This window comes from Brachycentrus maculatus, unplaced genomic scaffold (assembly GCF_059751285.1).
Source record: "Brachycentrus maculatus isolate JH-2025_06_01 unplaced genomic scaffold, ASM5975128v1 h1tg000130l, whole genome shotgun sequence".
In the NCBI taxonomy this organism is placed as follows: Eukaryota; Metazoa; Arthropoda; class Insecta; order Trichoptera; family Brachycentridae; genus Brachycentrus; species Brachycentrus maculatus.
In genome coordinates this window covers 97424-106949 of record NW_028280883.1, presented here as the reverse complement: position 1 = coordinate 106949, position 9526 = coordinate 97424, and positions in this window count along the sequence as shown.

Genomic DNA, 9526 nt, shown 5'->3' with positions numbered 1-9526 from the left:
AAAATCAAGTTTTTTGATGTATGACGTTGTTGAAAGGAGTGAGCGATATGCACTATATAGTTTGAAATTAGCGCATATTATTACATACCGTATATCAACGATGACAAAATTCAACGTGCGTGATTTTTCGACTTATACGAAAACCTTTTGAAGGAATTAATCACTTAAGTAGAGGACTTACTGTAAACCGTTGGCCCGGGCATCACAATTATATGTATACATTAATTTAATATAGATAATTTTTTATTAATTGTAAATGAATTGTATAGAATACACTGTATGTTACGGAGAGTGATGTGGATTTTGTCACAATCGCCGTCTCGTCTACGCTTAGTTTCATTTCGCTGTCTACGGGGCCTTTCTGCCGCTCCGGTTTGAGTTGAATTATGGTAGAACCCCTCTTATCCACACTCGGTTGATCCTTGACAAAGTTTTTTTTTTTACTTTACCTTCAATATTTATATGCATGTATTATCATGTCCGCCTCCATAGTGTAATGGTCAGCACGCTCGACTATCATTCTGGAGGTCCCCGGGTTCGATTCCCACGGGGGGGGGGTCAAATAAATATAAGTGATTTTTTCACTCTAATATTTATTCAATATCGCCCTGGACTGGTACCTGAAGCGGAGGGCTGATCACCTTTCCTTCATGTGTTAACGATCAAGATAACACTGCGTTTATATGCAGTGCCCTATGCACCATTGGGGTGCGGATAAGGGTTTGAAGAAGAAGATTATCATATCATTTCTGTTTTCAAGAGGGATTAGCCTCATATCACTCATCTTCAATAATCATAGGTTTTGTACGGTTTAAAGTACACACCCATATAACGTTAAGATATGTACCGTAGAACGGGGCTACTTGGACTTTGATGTGTTACTTATTTATTTCGATGTGTTACTTGAGCCCAGTACAAAAAAAATTTAGATCGTGCTATCGATGGTAGTATGGTGACAATAAGTGTCACCTGTCAGGGAAACGATGAATCATGTCGATACGTTCATTATTGTAGTACAATTAAAGATGTGATTCCTTTTTTTTTACTGGGCTCAAGTAACGCATCAAAGTTCAAGTAGCCCCGTTCTACGGTACTGCGTCATCGGAGATGGAGTTATTGTTTAAAATTGATTTTTTACATTTTAATTAACGGACAAGACTGAAATGAGTCATTTAAAATTAAAAACACAATTTAAAAACATTAGCTGCATATAAAGTTCCCTCTGTACGTTTACTGTATTTGCAATGTTTTTAATTATAAATAAAACACTTGTTTTTTTTACCACACGAGTATTATATTATTTATAATTTATTCGTGTCTTGCCACAAAATGAAATTGTAAAAGAAAAACGCTTGTTTTTAACCACTTGAGGTATATTTATTTTATATTATTTCGAGAAATAAAAATACTTTGTGTTCTGATCCACTCACATTTTTATTTAACCAACTAGTTTCGGCAACAACCTGTTGCCCTCTTCAGGGTTACATTTATTACTAATAATAAATGTAACCCTGAAGAGGGCAACAGGTTGTTGCCGAAACTAGTTGGTTAAATAAAAATGTGAGTGGATCAGAACACAAAGTATTTTTATTTCTCGAAATAATATATCAATATGATCCACAAAGTTAATGTTTTCAATATTCAAAACATATATTTATTTTATTTTAACGATTAGTTTTGGAAGCTACGTTTCCATCTTTGGGTCTAAATATGAACCATATAAACATAGTTTATATTTAGACCCGAACATGGAAGCATACCGTCTGAAACTAGTCTTTAAAATAAAATAAATATAATTCAAGTGGTAAAAACCTAGTGTTTTTCTTTTACACTTTGAATAACAATAAATATTGCAATATTAAAAAAAAAACCTTATCCGCACCCCAATGGTGCATAGGGCACTGTGTCATATAAACGCAGTGTTATCTTGATCGTTTACACATGAAGGAAAGGTGATCAGCCCTCCGCTTCAGGTACCAGTCCATGGTAATATTGAATAAGTATTACAGCGAAAAAAATCACTTATATTTATTTTACCCCCCTTGGGAATCGAACCCGGGACCTCCAGAACGGTAGCCGAGCTTGCTGACCATTACACTACGGAGGCGGACGAAATATTTTTAATGCAGGGAACAATATATAAGTAATTTTTGAGTACCGTAGAACGGGGCTACTTGAACTTTGATGTGTTACTTGAGCCCAGTACAAAAAAAATATGTAGATCTGTATTTGGTCTTCAATAATGAACGTATCGACATGGTTCATTGTTTCAGGTGACACTAATTGTCACGATATGTTTATTATTGTAGACCAAATACAGATTAATTTTTTTTTGTACTGGGCTCAAGTAACACATCAAAGTTCAAGTTCTACCGTACAGGATTTGTTTATTTTAGCGTAAAGTGGTGAATTAGAGGAGTTCTACTATACGTATATCCTATATCAAGCATTCTATCAGTGTATTGGTGCATCGGCGAACTCACCTGGTAACTGCTTGTTTGGCACGTAGACTGTTTACTTTCTCCGTTGGCGCGTTTGGCTACCGTGTCGGAGGTCCCGGATTCGATTCTCGGAGAAGTCGAAATAAACGCAAGCGATTTTTTACTCTAATATTTATTTAATTTTGCAAACTGGCGTCTGACTTGCAGTGCAGGACTGATTATCTTGCCGTCATGAAATTAAAGATCAAATCAATATTGCTGCGATTTGATGCAGTGCCCTATGCACCATTTGGTGTGTTTCTAAATAAGTAATTTTCAATTATTTACTAGCAAGATTTTTGTTGATATATCAACATAAATGAAAAATTTATTGGGATGGGAATATAAAAGTCTGCATCGTTGGCTGGTTTAAGTGATCACTTATTTAGACCCTGACATTTTTGCTTTGAAATGTGAAGTGTTTCCGTAAGTATGGTGAACGTTATACAGTGTATCATGTTAACCACCCAATGACGGGTCGTAAGTGCTGTAAATGCCCGGACCCATTTCCCATCTTAATAACTATGTTTATCACAATGAGATATTTTTTACCGAAATTTGTGAACAAATATTTGGACACACCATATTGGTAATTTAATAGCATTTTAAACCTAAAGTTAAACTAATATGTAATACATATTAGATTTATAAGCCAATGTTTCAGTTTTTAAATGATTGAAAACTTTTATCTTTTTTTTTTCAAATGGTCTGTGACCCAAACAAAGCATTCAGGTGACACGGTGAATGAGTTCAACGCTGGGTTTGCATGCTTAAAACTTACAATGAAACACGTTTTTAACACCCAAATTTCCCACAGCTATTTCACCACTCCCATATGTGTTCTCTAGTATTATTTTAACACTTGACATAAAAAATATTTGAATTTTTGGAAATTTTATATATAGACTATACTATATATAGATACTAAAACGCAGTAAGAGTATCTTGTTCTTCTTCATGTCTCATGTTAGGTCTCCCCGACATCACTTGAGAGTAATTGTCCTTGTCTCGGGCAGCTCTAAACAGTCCTGATCCCCGTCCAATCTCATATATTCCGGAGCCAGATCTGCCTTCTGCCCACTCGTGGACCCTCCACCAGGTGCAATAGCTCGTACTTGTCTCCTCTAAGCACATGCCCCAGATAGGACACCTTCCGGACTTTGATTATTATTAGATATCCGGACTGTGCATAGAAATATTTTAGGCACGCGTTGACGGGAGTCATGTTGAGGTGTTTCTTATACCGAATAAAATCTCCATTAAAACTCATCAGCCAAAGAGGTCAATTCCAATATGGTCAAATGCGAAAACCTAATAATGGCCTCTTCTTCTTGGTGTAGACCTTGTGACCTGTTTTTAAGAGGGATTAGCCTCCTGTGATGTGGATTCCCAGCTGTCAATCCATCTCTTTGGTGGTCTGCCTTGTGCAGTGCAATGTGGGGCAGTCTGGATGGTTCCATTCTCCTCACATGCGTATACCATTGTCTCCTTCGTTGTCTTTCCCACCTAACGACATCTTGGATCTCGCATATTTCCCTTATCCTGGTGTTCCTTATTCTATCTCGTAGACTCTTGCCAGATATGCTCCTTAGGGTCTTCATTTCTGACAGTCTTGTCAATCTTCTTAGCCCTTGCAATCTTATCGCAAACACTCGGCATGTGTTCTTACTGCGCTTTAGCGACTATATAGCAGTGGTTCATTTTGCAAGATATGGAAACGGGTAATTTTGGTTCAATTATTATTTTTGCGGGAGAAACGCCAAGGTGAAAATTTCTGGGAAATAAAATGTGATAGAATTAGACCAATGTGCACTGATGGAATGTATGTATTACGCTTAGTACCGCGCGATACTCGAGCGATTGTAAAGATATTTATATGGAAATAAGAGGCTTTTGGGAAAGTTCTACCGTTAAAAAAAAATTATGAAATGTTTTTATAGTACCAAGGGGCCCGTTATTAAATATATGAAGCAGCGACTCAATGTTACAGCGGAACCACTCTCCCAAGTTATGGAGTCAGGATATACGCCTCCTATGCTGCATTTACCTTCCACTCTGCCCTGTAATATAATACGTATTACTTTGCATTTTTATTCCCTCGTAAAAATAGCCAAAGTACTAGTCTTAACTTCTCTCTCTTTCTATCCAATTTACAAAAAAGGGACTATACGCCAATAAAAAACGTAGATTTTTTTATCAGTTGCCAACATTCAGTTTAACATCAAAAACGAGTCAAAATTTATGAAATTTATTGGTTCGGAGATATCATTATGACTTGTATTGTTAAAAATATAAAATTTTATTTTGTAGTATTTAGGCAGTTCTACATGTTATCCTGATTTAACAGGGAGCAACAAATACTCGCCATTATTTCTTGACATCTCATCAAAGATGAAGAAGAATATGGAAGTCTGGGCATTTACGGGGCTGACGACCGTCATCGGCTGGTTTAAGTGATCACTTTACACACGTGTAACATTCACCAATTCTAAAAGAGTTTCTGCTTAGTAAAGAGCTTCTTTACATCTCACCAATAGATGTCTCTAGTGAAGTTCTAGTGATTCAAACCGTACATTTTTATTGATTACTTTTTATATTACCTCTATTTCATAAATGTTTGCGGTGAAATTCGTAAGATAACTAGATAAAACGAAGAGTTTGTAGACAAGAAATATTCACAACATTTTGAGTGTGTCCAAATACTTGTTCACAAAATCTGGATTATCTCCAATTACCAGTGTGTGAATATAATCCAGGATTCGGATCTCACATACTAATATAAGAGTTTCTGCTTAATAAAAAAGCTTCTTTACATCTCACCAATAGATGTCTCTAGTGAAGTTCTAGTGATTCAAGAACAAGGTTTCTAAATTGGTTCATATATATAGAACTTCCAAGAATTTGAGTAGTGTGGTTGTCAATAATGGGTAGAATTGGTGAATGTTACACGTGTGTAAAGTGATCACTTAAACCAGCCTATGACGGTCGTCAGCCCCGTAAATGCCCAGACTTCCATATTCTTCTTCATCTTTGATGAGATGTCAAAAAATAATATGAAAATAACTCCTGTAATTGGAGAATATCCAGATTTTGTGAACAAGTATTTGGACACACTCAAAATGTTGTAAAAAAAATACTCACTAATTTTAGAAAATGTTACTGGAACAATAAATGAAATGTGTATTTGATGACAAATCTATAAATTTCATAAGTATCTTAACACATTTCAGACAGGTTTTTTTTACGCCTGCAGACCGCTGGCGACAGGATTCGATAATTATATACATATAGTTAAGGCCTAAACAGATTGATGTACAGTATTCATATAAAAACATTGGATTATTCCCTCTTTTCTGCGTTTGAAATGAGGCTGGCGCAGAAGGTAAAAATACCCTTCCCGTCCTTAACCTTTTAACTGCGTCAACATTGTTCCTGAGAGACGCCCGTACGCGGCGGTATTTAGCCGTTTTTAAAATGATTACTTTTATCATGTATTTAGTTAAGAAACGATTTATTTTCCTAAACAAAAACGTTCAATGGGATTCATTGTGCCTTTTTGGTACTCTATAATACACTTGTGTCACATTATTCTTGAAATATATCGTAATATAAACAAATAAGATCGTAACATAAATAAATCAAAGCTCGCATCGCGTGTCACTCTTACCCACTGGCGATGCGTAGCGTCGAGAGTGAGACAGATATAGGGCATGATTATGGCGCGGGCTAATTACCGACCGCAAGAAAAATCAGGGATCTGTTCTTTTATTTATCCTTGTGATGTTAAAAATTATTAGTCAGATATTTCAACAGATGTCATAAGGCCGAGGATTGACGTATTATTTTATCCAAAGTTCCACACCATGAAAAAATCCCTCCAAGTTGAACTGAGGTTCGAGACTTGGAGCAAAGTGAAAACACAAACGCTTATGTCAGCCGCGTATGGGGCATGTCTTGTTAAAACACATACGGTTATGCGAGCCGCGTGGATCCGGTTAAGCATCAATCGACCCAACGGGTAGAAATACCTTTCGCGTTCCAAGTGTGTTAAATGCAAATCGCTAAATTAATCAATGAATTTTCAATGTTATACGGATTGATTGTAATTCATAACTGATGTATCTTGTAATGTCAACGGGTATCCAAGCTAATAGCTTCTTCCTTAAAACCAAAAATCACAATATTAGTGCTTCAAATAATTACACTGGCCAATAATGATTTTGTAACTGAAATTTTGTTGACTGATTTGGACTAAGTTAATCGTTCTTATTCAAAGTCTATATGGTGACAAGCTTGTATCACGTCAAATTTTGATGTTACAGTCATATTATGTTTGTATGGACCCCATATGTTGAAACTGTAATAGTGGTTGGTATCTAGACACGTTTTAGTCTAAGGTCTATAGATAATTATGGAGTAACAGTGGAAATATATTAACTTATTAATTTTGAATACGGTAGCATTATATGTTTATATATATTTATAAATATATAATGCTTGTCCGCCTCCGTAGTGTAATGGTCAGCACGCTCGGCTACCATTCTGGAAGTCCCGGGTTCGATTCCCAAGGGGGTTAAAATAAATATAAGTGATTTTTTCACTGTAATATTTATTTAATATTACCCTGGACTGGTACCTTAAGCGGAGGGCTGACCACCTTTCCTTCATGCGTAAACGATCAAAATAACACTGCGTTTATATGACGCAGTGCCCTATGCACCATTGGGTGCGGATAAGGGTTTTTAATATATTTATAAATAAATAATAAGATAAACTTTAGTCTATATCAGAATGAAAAATATCCATAACTAAAAAATCTGACGTGCTACATTTTTTTTGCTTTCGTTTTTGAATTCAGCTATGCAAAGTGCATAAAGATCAGTTATTTTCATGCCAGTTACAAAATTAATGTTGTAAATTGTTGACCAGTGTAATTATTAGATAAGTAATTCAATTGTCTGGCGCTCTTTTACAGACACGCTAAAGAATTATGTCCCAATACCTCTGTATGTTAAATTTAGCAAAACCTGCATAGTTTTTCACTTCAAATAATTTTTTTTACAAATCAAATTTGACACCTTACAAATTAAATTGGATATCCAACAAATGGCATTGGACATTATATTGTATTTTATAAAAAAAGTTTCAAAATATATTCAAAGTACAGCGATTCAAAGTACGCGCGAGTCTTGTAGTACTCATGATTCAAAATAGTATTGAAAATGTTGTCTGTAAACTTGAGTACACATCGCGCACACAGACTATGACAGCGCCCCGTGCAGGCTTGCCAACTTGATGACTAACGCACTCGCTAGTCTTAATAAAAGATGCGGGCAGGTATTCGGATGTCCAAACTTAAACACACAGTGAGGGAGATTTTTTTGAAAAGGTTTTTTTTGCATTTTTGGACTAAGTAGATTCTACTTAGTTCAAAATTGCAAGAAAAAACCTTTTTAAAAAAAATGTCCTTTACTGTGTTTTGAGTTTGGACAGCCGTATTCACACGACGGTATATGTAGTACTAATATGAATCTCAACAAACGTAATACAAACGTCCAATTTGTTTTGTAAAACGTCCACTTTAATTTGTAAGTTGTTCAATTTAGTTTGAATAAGTTGGACGCTTGTTCAACTCGAAGTGAAACCAACCTGTACAAGAAGATGCGATTGAACTTTCTCAAAGCCTTAAAAGTCGTTAAAAACTTCACGACGTTGTGTCTATTATTGGCGGAAAATGTTGCAGCTTGTTGAATGCGGAGCCAAATATATATCTAGCTAACCCGGAGAGGATAGAATGCCGACTGTACGCTAGAAAATTTTGGCATCCTGTCTTCTCCTCCCGACACTTTCTAAAAATTTGGCATAACATTGGAATGCGGACAGAATTGTATAAATCTTTTATAAAATTAACTGTAAAAAGGAATCGGAAAAGCAATAAATAATTTTTATTCGTTTTGGTGTTTTGTATTATAGACTAAGAGTCACCATACTATTTGGTAGTGAATTTTTAAAAACTTTGTTTTTATATTTGAAAAAAAAATGTCCCGACAAATTTCCAGATTTAAAAAAATTCTACTCTAAGATATTCATACAGCTATTTCAGTGTATGATTAGTAAAAAGATTCAACAAGGATTTGTAAATGTGATAAATATTAGCGGTGTAAACAAAATGATCTGCCTAAAATACTTGTCCAAACGTCACATTTATCACTTTTTCTATATATCGAGTACCTAACCTCAAACAAAATGTAAAGTCTACGGTGAAATCCATAGAAATTGTCACAATATAGATGGAGATTGCCGATAGGATAATACAATAATCTCCTGAATAGCGTCAATTTCTGTGGATTTGACCACAGATAAACCTAAATGTTTAGATATATTTTGCATATATTGTAATTCATGTTTATGATCTCTTGCGATCGTGTTGTAAAATTTTATTTCTGGACATTTGAACATTGCTGTTTGTCACCAATGATAACGAATCCTCGGTTTAACATCTCTGGCAATGGGTTATGTCAAACCGAGGATTGATAATTGATAACTACAAATATGAACGAATACAAATAAGAGGCTTCTGTAATGACTCTTGACTCCAAACTCTTGTAAAAAGGCTTATATTTGGTTCTTATTTATATATAAAAAAATTAAATGAATGTAAAAGTCGAAAATCTTAGCCATGGCAATGGACGCTTTAATTTATGAAAGAATTACATTATTTATTCAATGAAATATTGACATTTCAAGTTAGTACATTCACAGCAGACAACGGGCATTGATATTTTTCTATCATTCTTCTTTCCCTTATCTGCGCCTGATGGTGCATAGGGCATTGCACTGTATCGCAGCAGCATTATTTTGATCATCCATTACAAACAAGGCAAGGTGATCAGTAGAGAAGTGACTAATGGGTAACTCTCACTTTAAATTACCCGATTATGTGGCTACTTTTTCTCAGCTTGCATTTCTTTCCAACGTAAATTTTTGACATCAAATTGTCAAATATATCAGGCGCTAGAAATACCCAATGCGCAACCCAATTCGTG